This window comes from Chionomys nivalis, chromosome X (assembly GCF_950005125.1).
Source record: "Chionomys nivalis chromosome X, mChiNiv1.1, whole genome shotgun sequence".
Lineage (NCBI taxonomy): Eukaryota > Metazoa > Chordata > Mammalia > Rodentia > Cricetidae > Chionomys > Chionomys nivalis.
Genome location: NC_080112.1, coordinates 118,276,319 through 118,288,158, shown reverse-complemented (window position 1 = coordinate 118,288,158; position 11,840 = coordinate 118,276,319).

The window sequence follows — 11,840 nt, the reverse complement described above, 5'->3', positions numbered from 1 at the left end:
TAATAAACCAACTCGGGATTTCATCTACAAAAGGACATTTTTATGGAAGAAATAAATGGACTAAAAATTTTCACTTAATTTCAAAACTTTGCCTAATTTTTAAGCTTTTAGTCTGATTATAATTGTATCCTTTGACCAATGTACCTTCTGAAGCCCAAACCAAAAATCAATATAGCTATTATTTAAGCCAATTAGGCATGACCATCCGTCTCTCCTAAGAAGCTTGCCTGGGTATGTACTAGCTCACCATTACTCAATGGACAATAACTTCATATTAACTCATATTAACCTCTCCTGACCTTTTTTTCTGCTGTATAAGTCATGGTCCCAGCCTTGTCTAAATGGAGCCTCTTGAGTGCTGGGATTAAAGGTGTGTGCCACCACTGCCTGGCCATATCTTCTCTCTTAAAAGACACACACACACACACACACACACACACATACATCAGACTCTGTGTGTATCTTACCTGAAGTTTACAGAACTTTCAATCAATGATCCCATTTAAGTCTTTGTGCACACATAATAGGAAGTCTCTAAGGCACAATTGTTTGAGTCAGTTCAGCTTGTATTAACCTGAGATTGCCATAATATTTCAGAAATCTTCTGGGGGTCTTTCATATCAAGATTTTATGCTAAATCTGGATTTGTCTTTAGATGATCACCTATTCCAGTCTAACAAGTTTGAGACTGACCCTCCCCCCTTTCTGGTTTAGTCTATTAAGCATGCTGGCTATTTGGTGACATCATAGAATCTTAGCAATAATCAAATTATAAAATATTCACTGAATCGTTCTGGGGCCATTTTGTATAAAAACATTGATTAAAGATTATTCTACCTTTGTGAAACAAAGCCATATAAATGAACAGATACAGCAGAGTGTTCTTCCTTCCCCTGCCATACACTCACTCAGCAACCTGCTCCATTTGCTCTCTGGCTTCTGATCTGTGCTCCTTGGGGAAGTCTTTCTCTCCTTCTCTAGAGCCTGGAATAAAGTGATTGGATATTCTCTCTCTATCCCTTCTCTCTCTCTCTCTCTCTCTCTCTCTCTCTCTCTCTCTCTCTCTCTGTCTCTTGTCTGGAGTTTGCTATCCTTGCCTTTCCACGGTTGGACTCACCCGTTTGGGTGCACAGTCATAGACTACTTCTTTAGTCCCTCTTCCTTCTTCAGCATCACACTTTGCCTCTGTTCTCTGTCCCTTCTCCCACAATCTCTGAATGTTACACGCCCACTTACTCTCTGACTGTTGTTGCTTGGGGCTCCCCACATCGCCCTTGAACGGGCTTTGACTTCTAATCTGAAAGTTTCCTATGATGTCACAATGTACATTTGCATTACCGACCTGATCCTCCAAGATTTCTGCTCTGTAAAACCACTCCAAATATAAGATACTCTAAAAAACACTCCCACAACTCAGGAACTCACGTTAATACATGTGTTACAAATCCAGTTGATGCCTCTGTCTTCCAGTGGCTCCCTTTCTTTAGGGGTAGCACTACATCTCTTCCCTATTCTCCAGTCTCTTAGCTGCAGGACTAAAGGGGAGAATATTCTAGTTGGCTAAGGACAGAATAAATATGTAAATATATACATATACATATGTGGGGGGGCACATAAACAAAACCATCTTCATATATTGTTAGAAGGGCCACTTCTACCAATGCCCATCTATTGGGAAAAATTAATATCAGTTAACCAAAAAACAAATTTAGGAAATTTGCAAAATAGGAGCTGTTGAGTTAACATTCCTTAGTAACCTAAAAGGATATTGAAAAATCCATTTCTGGTCTTTCAAACATGGCACCTATATACAGCTTGGCCTTCCTAGATCAAAAGTGGTGTATATACACAGTGAACTTTGCAAAGGCAGTGGAGTGTGAGAGCACATTCTGGATCATTGCATCCAAAACTTGGTCCTTGGGTCTTGAGTTGACACTTACACAGGAAAGAACCACCATTTGATGGGTCAATTTGAAGTCCAGAAGATCATCTAAAAAGCTATCATATCTAGATGTTTAAGAATTTTACATGTTTTGATCTTGTTAAATGCAGGCACAAAATGTTCTGGGTGAATTATACTGGTAGTGGCTAAGATGTAGGAGAGTGGATAGTTTAGTTTGCCTTTTGCAGACTGGGAGAGAATGAAGTAGTGAACCATTTCAAACCAGCAGTGCCCAAGGCAGGGCAGCAATCTCAAGAGACTAAACAGTGGTCCATGTTAAAGGCCGAATTGCATCAGCATCCTCAGATTCAATGTTGAAGTCATTAACCCCTAGTACGTTAGAATGTGACAGTTTGAAGATAAATTCAGAATATATTAAGTTAAAATAAGACTATTAGGGTGTGTCTTAATTCAATTCAATTCAACTAATGTCCCTCCGTGAAGACAAGGGGCAGCGTAAGTACACAGCAAACGAGAGAGAGAGAGAGAGAGAGAGAGAGAGAGAGAGAGAGAGAGAGAGACCCCAATGAGAACCCAAATCTTCTGGTGTCATGATCTTGTACTTCTTTCAGAACTGTGAGAAGATATATTTTTGTTTTTAAACCCACTCAGTCTGTTGCATTTTGTTATGACAAGGCTAGCATAATATTCTTCCCTGAATTTGAAGCCTCTTTCAAAATTTGGGGAAGTTTCCACAGATGCATAATTGTGAAAGGCAGAGCCTCTCTAGCAGCAGCAGCAGCAGCACCTGCCCAGATGTGTCAAGACGAAGCTTGTGGTTCAACTCTGAGAGTAATGACGAGGTGGGCTCTTGCGGGTAGTGCCCAGTGGTGGATACTGCAGTAGTGTCGCGAATGGACTAGGGTTCAGTTAGGATTTCACCTTTCCAGCAAAAGGCCTTACAGAAATAGCTTACTGGAGGAAGGGCTTATTCTGTCTCACGGTTTCAGAGGTCTCAGTCCATCAGACTGGGGAAGGCATAGCCAAGCACTTCAATTTGTATCATGCTGAGTCAGAAGGCAAATAAATAGAAATGTCTTTCCCCTTTTAGACCTTTATACCATCCAGCCCCCTCCCCCCAGTCCATAGCATAGTGCCACCACCAATACTCACAGTACACTAAACCCCCTCACTTAATCCTTGATGGAAACCTTAACACACAGAGCACTTCCTCTGCCTCCCAGGTGATTCGAAATCAAGACAAGCTGACAGTGGAAACAGTGAACATGGGGAGCTTTTGTAGTGGGTTGGTCCTTTTTCTTGTATGAACTTGATATTGGTTTCAAGCTTTCCTAGGGACTCTTGAACAACTGAGAAACTTTAAATGGATTCGTTTTCTCCCTAAATCCCTTAGTGCTAGGGTCCAGCCCCAACTGCTTTGCTGCAGGTCGGCATCCACATCTTAGCAGTGAGCACATTAAAAATATAAGTCAAGGCATCCAGAGCAGGATGAGTGATGACCTCAAGGTTCCCCTGACTTAGGTTACTTTGAGCAGTGCTGCACACATCAGAGATGCTGGTAATGGTGACTGGTGAAGAAGGCTGATATTTTTTAAATGTTTACTTCCCACATTCCTTTTGTTCTCTCTTTTTTTTTCTCCTCCTTGGCTAACATTTTATCTAAGGCAAAGGTGACATATTTGGCTTTACATGGGGCCCTTAGAACTAAGTAAGCTATGATTGTGCTCGGGGTGAGCTCTGTTGGGAATGAAAGCTGCTTAAAATGGGTCCCTCTTGACCCATCTTAGTAACTTTAGTCTCACGTTTAGCCATAAAGACTAGAAGAAAATAATAACTCCACTTTATTTCTTTGTAAACTATGATTCTCTATTACTTGAAATGAAAGCTCTGGACACAGAGGAAGTGCTAGAGTATACGGGGAGAATGTTGAGAGGAGCAAAAGGGCACATGGTTACCAGTGAGAAGAAGAGAGAGTGTTGAAGAGGAGACAGGCACTGGCGTGGTCAGGGGACTCTCTTGAGGCTGAGTTTACACAAAGAATACACGATTTCTATTTAGATGGTATTTAACAGAGGAACAGAAATAGAAGTCTGTGCTACACACAGTGGTATGTGTCAGCGGGGGCTGGAGACTGAACCTAGGGCCTCCAGCATGCTAAACAAGCATTTCTACCACAAATTATGTGCCTAGCCCTCTTTTGACTTCTTTTTTGTTGCTTTGAGACAGGGACTCATTATGTAGTCCAGAGGAGCTTTGAACTGACTTTGTAGCTTAGGCAAGCCTTGAACTTGTGATCTTATCTTAACTTCCAGAACTGCTGACATTATACTTCTGTGTCATTAAACCTGGCAAGACAGGTTTATTATCTTCATTTACAGATTATGTTCAGAGACTTAGGGAAATAATAATATCTATATATTCCCCCAAACAACTCCTCAATATTACCACACATGGGGTTACTGCCCAATCTTATCTCAGAAAAGATTTATGTTGTTCCTTGGTTACTTACTTGGGGTCTTACATTCAGTTGCCTAGCAACCTTATTGTGCAGGATTTTTGAGTCCTACTCTCCTGGGCCTAGACTCTAGTTCTTAGCTGATTTGTTTGGATGCATGTACGTATGCATGTGTGTTTGCATTTTGATTTTGTTTATTTGTCTTTGTTTGGCTAAGGTCTTCCCTTTTAGCACAGGCAGACATTGGACTTGTGATCACATGGCCTCTCAACCTCTAGAGGGCTGAGGTTACAGGCATGCACCATACTCAGTGGCTATTCTTGTTAGCATGTGACTTCAGACCTGCCAACTTCCAACTCTCCTCTGCATGCATTGTCAATTGTTTCTGGTGTCTTCTGTCAGCTAGAAAATGTAGGTACAACAATGAAGAAAGTCCTTTAGTAATACCACATACTAACACAAGAGAATACCAAGTTTTTATTTTTCCTTTTGGAGAACTCAATTAAAATATTTGGCTGTACATCAGACAGAGGTCTGATCTCCAAAATATACAAAAAACTCAAGAAATTGGCCATCAAAATAACAAATAATCCATTAAAAAATGGAGTACAGACCTAAACAGAGAACCCTCAACAGAGGAATGGCTAAAAGACACTTATGGAAATGCTCAACATCCTTAGTCATCAGAGAAATGCAAATTAAAACAACTCTGAGATTTCATCTTATACCTGTAAGAATGGCCAAGATCAAAAACACTGATGACAGCTTATGCTGGAGAGGATGTAGAGAAAAGGGAACATTCCTGCATTGCTGATAGGAGTGCAAACTGGTACAGCCGCTTTAGATATCAGTCTGGCAATTTCTCAGAAAATTAGCAAACAACTTACCTCAAGATTCAGCAATACCACTTTTGGGTAAATATCCAAAGGATGCTTAATTGTGCCACAAGGACATGTGCTCAATTATGTTCATAACAGCATTGTTTGTCATAGCCAGAACCTGAAAAAAAAACCCTAAATGCCCCTCGACTGAAGAATAGACAAAGAAGATGTAGTACATTTACATAATGGAGTACTACATAGCAGAAAAAAAATAATGACATCTTGAAATTTGCAGGCAAATGGATGGAGCTAGAAAACAACATTTTGAGTGAGGTAAACCAGACCCAGAAAGACAATCATCATTTGTACTCACTCATAAGTGGCTTTTAGACACAAAGCAAAGAAAACCAGCCTACAATTCATGACCCCAGAGAACCTAGACAACAATGAGGACACTAAGAGAGACATACATAGCTCTAATCTATATGGGAAGTAGAAAAAGACAAGATCTCCTGAGTAAATTGGGAGCATGGGGACCTTGAGGGATGTTTGAAGGGGGAGGGGAGAGGCAGGGAGGGGAGCAGAGAAAAATGTAGAGCTCAATAAAAATCAATAAAAAATATTTGGCTGGAAGTATAAAAATATAAAACACAGCAAAAAGCTCAAGAAAACAAATTGAATTGGAAGTACAGGCTTTCAAACACTCCCCAGAGTGAAAAAGAACATTACACTTAAAATGTACTCAAGTCTTAGTTGAATAGCTGGTTTAAGTTTTTTTTTTTTTTTTTTTTTTTTTTTTTACTTTTCATTAGAGGGAGAAAAGAGTCAATAGAGCAAAGGTTTCCATAGCAACCTAGCAGCCACACCTCTTGTAACCTATGAAATCATTAAGTCGAGAGGTACAACGAGGACAGAGAAGAGCATGATGGGAAGTGGCTGACCGATGGTTACATAATCAAGGCAAAAGAAGGTCACACAGCCCACCCCTCTAGGAAGACAGAAGTAGGATTGGCAAAGGTCCATGGCCGCATCACGGTGCCCTACTGTCAAGAGGACCTTCACCTCAGTGTTCCCAGGATGAGGGTCAGTGGATGCCTCAAGAAGTCAAAGGACCAAACAAGAGAACACAGAAAGGAATATTGAAGCTAGAAAACTGTGGTGCTACCCAGACCTGGTGATCCTCTGCTGATCTGCTACCTTGGCAAGAGGACATAGGCCTCTTTGTTGGGGAATGGGGGAGTCCATTCTTATGACTTCAAAGCCAACTAAACTTTGGGAGTAAGTGATGTATGAGTATTAAAAAATGCAGGTAAACCATGTGAAGCATGGTACCTGAGCCAACATCTCATGCTTGTGTTACAATGTAGAATGTCCCCATGGACTCATGTATTTGACCATCTGGGCTCTAGCTTGTAGTGCTGTTTAGGAGGCTGTGGGAGCCCCGAGGCAGAGGTTATGGAGGGTGGAGGTGGATTACCATAGATAGGTCTTTGAGGGTTATAGCCTGGTCCCACCCCACTGCTGTACAGGGTTCTCTGATTCTTGGTCTACCAAGATGGGTCAAAAGCTCCCGTTGTGCTAGACATGGTGGCTCACATCTTAAAAACAATCCCAGCACTTGGGAGGCAGATCTCTGTGAGTTTGAGGCCAACCTGGCCTCAGAGTGAGTTCTAGACCAGACAGGGCTACATAGTGAGACCTCAAACAAACAAACAAACAAACAAAAAAAACTGAAACAAAACCAAATCCTGTTTCCATGGAGCCACCCCAGTTGTTTCCTGGCCTTGATGGACTGATGCCTCAAACTCTATGGTCCAAAAGAAATCCTCTGAAGCTTAAGTTGTTTGTCTTGGCTATTCTGCTTCAGTGATGAGAAAGGGAAGAATAGAGTTTAGGGACTCCATTCCTTCGGGTCCTCATTCTTCCCATCCCATAACCCACTGAGCAACGAGAGATTCTCATTATTCCTACAAGAGAATTGGCGACTTTCCTTCAACAACACCTCTGCAAACCAAATGGAAATAGATTAATCAGCCCCGTTAACCCCACTATGGAGATTTCAGAGCATGATATAAAGCAACTATTTTATTTTGTACCTTCTGCGGAGACAGGCTCTGACTTAGGAGACTTGGTTTCCAGGCTGGCTCAGACAGTAGAGGAGAGACAGAGATGTGTTCTATTTTCTCAGCATCTCATGGGAAGAACATCTGTCTTCTGCTTAACATCAGCCCTATTACAGGGACCAGAGTCCCTACCCTCATAAATTATGCAAATGCTACGAGACACATCTAGGATGATGCTCAATTCTTGGATGCTAGAAAGGACATATTCTGTAAACTCCTTGGTGTCCTCGAACCCATCTCTTTCCTCCACATTCTCCAAGCAACACACTGAAGGACCTTATTTGTCCCTTTGGATCACATGTGAGAAAGGGCAGTAGGAGCAAAGGACTGAAGAATGCACAGCCTTAGGAGCCTGGTGAGGAAAGGGGTCAGTTGGGGACAGCCACCAAGCTGCAGTGCTCACTCACAGGCTCTAATACTAAAGTTCAGGGTAAATCTAGCTTGCTGGGTGACCTTCAGTGCTCCATGAGTCACAGCTTCAGCTGAGTCACAAGCAGTAGAAGGGGCAGCTTTCTGCTCAGGGGACTCCTTTCCATATTCTTCCTAGTTGATTGAGGAAGGAACGAGATTTCTATTATTACTATTATCATTATCACTATTATTATTGCCTTCTATGGATTTAGAGTCATGGATTTGCCACTTACCGTATGTAGATTGCTTCTGTCTGAGGCTTAATTTCCTCATCTACAAGTGAGATAAAATAGTACTTCATAGCATATCACAAGAATACTGGGGCATTTGGATGGAATAAGTCGTAAGAGAATTTTCCACAGACTGCAAGATGGTTCAGTGGGCAAGCACTTGTTTGTGTAAGCTTGAGGGTCTGACTTCAGATCTCCATCACCTGTGCCAATGCCAGGTTGATGTGATGTCTCACCTGTAAATTAAATGTTTGGTAGGCAGAGACTAGGCATCCCTGGGACAAGATTCCTAGACAGACCATCCAATTCAGTGGGCTCTGGGGCCAAGTGAGAGGCTGTATCTCAATACATAAAGTGGAAAACAATTGAGAAAGACCTGCAACATCAACCTTTGGCACACACACACACTTTTACACATACCCATGTGTGCCCACACACATGAACATGCCTATGTAGTTCACACACTCATAAGCGCAAAGAAAAGAATATCTTACTTGTTATCATATAGTAAAGGCTCAAAGAATATGAATCATGAATAAAGTATTCTAGAGCTTTGATTGCTTGGTGGAATCTCAACATCTGGACATAATTGCTGTATAGGAATCAGTGGAAGATTATCCTCCATTATAAATTACCAACTTAGACTTTAGGTCTTAAAAAATTCATTTACCAGGAATTTGGTTAATGAGAAGGTTTATTCCCGGATCTCATCACCCTACAGGAAGAGGTAGGCCTCAAACTACCTTCTGAGTTTTCCAAGGTAAAGGCCAAGGTCTCAGCCCCTGTGGAAGCACATGGATGATACAGGCTCTGCAGGAGACAGCATATGGGTTCTCAAGATCCCTTCTGGTGGTGGGTATACTCTAGATGATGAATGCATGAACATTTCAGCCTGATGGCCTTCCTCGAGGGGTTGGAAGTATCTTAGGATTCCCCTATTACTGCTGATGGAGTGACTTGTTTGACCAAGGTAAAAAGATGAAGCTGCTTGTCACTACCAGTAGAACCTGACCTTCGGACACTGAGTGTCTCCTGGGTGCCTGACATACTTGATCCTGTAGATTTCAAAATAAAGACTAATTTGCTATCTTCTTTTTTTCTAGAAACAGCACATTCATCAAGATTTCTCTTTTGCTTTATGTTTAATTTTTTTCTTTTTCTTCCCAAGAATGCAAAGTCTGCAGTAGGCCTCTATGTCGCGTTCCAAAGTTTCCCACAATAGATTCAGAGAACTGCGTTCAGCACAGAGTGTGCTTTCAGTATCTCTGGGAGTAGATAAGGGCCACTGTGCCACATAGTTGTTCCTTTCCAGATTGTAGTTGTAGGAAATGGGAAGGCTGCCAGGCTCCAGAGCATGTGCCTCCACGTGCATGCACACACGCACACACATGCGGGTGCGCGCACACACAAACACCCACAGCTAGAATCAAAGCTTTGGTAGTGGTTTGTATGCATGAAGCCAAAGGCAAGATTAGTGAAAAATGTCATAATTGTTCACAACACAGTGGTCAAAGGACAATCACGAGGATGCAGGCAAAGGTCATCTAGCATAGGGGGTGGCTTCAGTGGGTCTCATGGAGTTCACTGGTGACATATTCAGGTCTGTGCTACCTTTCCCCCCAGCTTTTTGCAGAACTTCTGCTGGGCTGCATGCCAATCACAGATTATAGATGAGGGCCAGACTGGGCTGCCTTGCAGTTAAGAAGTCTGTGTGTTCTGTCACCTAAGTTATTGAATTTGTGAAATCCCATGAACACATTTGTTTTCTCACCTCAAAAGTGGACTTTTCTGCAATAAGGGATTTACAGAATTGTTTGGGGGTGTTATTTAAACATGGAAGGGCTCTTAGAAATTCCACAGTCCAATGTTTTCATTTACATACAAGAAGAAACTGTATTCAGAAAGAGTCTGTTACTGATCCGAGACCATGATATCTATTTAGTGCCCCAAACCCAAACTAGAACCTTAAGAATCCCGACAGCAATTTCCTTGCATCTTCAAGGACAGCACGCTACATTCCACTGTCATGACATTTGCGTTATCTTAAATAATGACAGCTAATATACTTCGTGATCACTTCCTCTCTACTGAGCAACTAAACACATTACCATCCCTGGTCCACAAGACAAGGATAAGTCGTAGTAGATTTTATTTTCCCTGCTTAGACACGAAGAGATGGAAGCTTGGAGAGGTCAAGTAAATGAAGCAAGGTCATCTACTGCGCCACAGAACTCATCCAGATTTAATTGATCTAACTAATTCGATCCAAGAAGAAGACTGTTTAGACTAAAGGGGATATTTATATACAGCGGAGTGCACAAAGCAGAACGTCAGGATGTACATTTGTTTATTTTTGTCCCGACAAGATAATTGCATTAGCACTTACACATCTATTTCTGGGAGACTCCTCCAGTTTCTGAATGCTCTCATCGATATTTGCCCCTATGTTTAGGCGCGGTAATGAATGTGTATAGGTCAGAATAAAGAGTGGCTTTGTAGGGACTGGAGACTAAATTAGTAATAGATTAAAAACCTCTGGTCTCAGAGAAGTTCAGGGCAGAATGGGAGTTTGAGGATGGAAGAGGCATAGGAATCATGCCCCACGTACTCTTCAGATAAGAGTTAGCAGGTCTTCACACACTTGTGGTTGAGTCTATGCGTTTCTCGGCAGAGGAAAATGCACATATGAAGTCACTACAGTTGGCTGCTTGGCAATGTTCTTGTCGGGGGCCCTGAGCCTGCAGTCAAATGTGACAGTTTCAAGCACTGTTCTGGGGAAATCACCCTTGTGGAACTCTAGTGGTCTCAAAATTATCTACCACTCCTAATCCATTTCTAAGGAAAGAAAAGCTACACTCCGAAATGCCCTTAGGACAGAGGAAACATCTTTGACCTAAATTTTAGTTAGTTCTACCCTTCTTTCTGAATCACAAGGCTTTCCTGATGAACGGGGAACTCTTCCTGTGAGAACGCCCCCTGTGTTTAGGAGTGCAGGTGGCCTTTCGAGGGACCTTGGACTTTAGTATGTTGTTCTGGGTTTGGGTTCTTCTGGATTGGTCAGTGTTCTGCTGTCTCTCCATCAGGCCGTTCACTTCTCGACAATAAGGTTTTCTGCACCCAAATGAGTGTTCCAAAATACAACTGAGCATGGTCTGAGGAAAGATGTCATCAAATCCACATCTTTATTAAGCATTTAAGAAACGACCAGAAGTAAGGGGTGGCAAAACAGCTAAGTGGGCACAGGTGATTGCTGCCAAGACTGAGGACCGGAGCTTGATCCCTGGCACCCAACTAGTGGAAAGAGAGAACCAACTGTGCAGATTGTCCACTGACCTCCACACAAACACTGTGGCATGTGCCCACATACATTTACACAAATAAATAAGTGTTAAGCACAAAAGAAAAAAAGGAAATAACGAAGCAGCCAGAAGGGAGTTCCTTCCACGTACGTCAGCTGTGGCTTTTCTGCAGGCGCTAAGACCGTAAGTAAATTACACTGAGCTCCATATTTAACTAGACTCCAATCTGGACCTTTTCCCCTGGGCTCTTTGCCATCATCACAGAGAAAACCCAGCCTTGGATGAATGTCTGCTGGGAGGCGGAAAGACGCATCCCAAGTGTTGGTGTGGGAACAGCAGTGGTGGATAGCTGAGTCATCTCCCTCACTGGAGGGTGACCAGGAAAATAGGAAATTACTATGCACAGTGGATGGTGGGACTGTGAGCTGTTGGCAGCTGGTGAGTGGCAGAGCTGAAATAAGAGCCCCGGCAGCTGGCTCTACAAGCTGTGCTCTCAACTCCCAGGCTAGACAACCTCTCGGGAGGAGTGCAGGCACTCTGTCTCTGTGCCTGTCTGTCTTTGTTTCATCCCCAGTTCCTAACAGACAATAACTGTTTT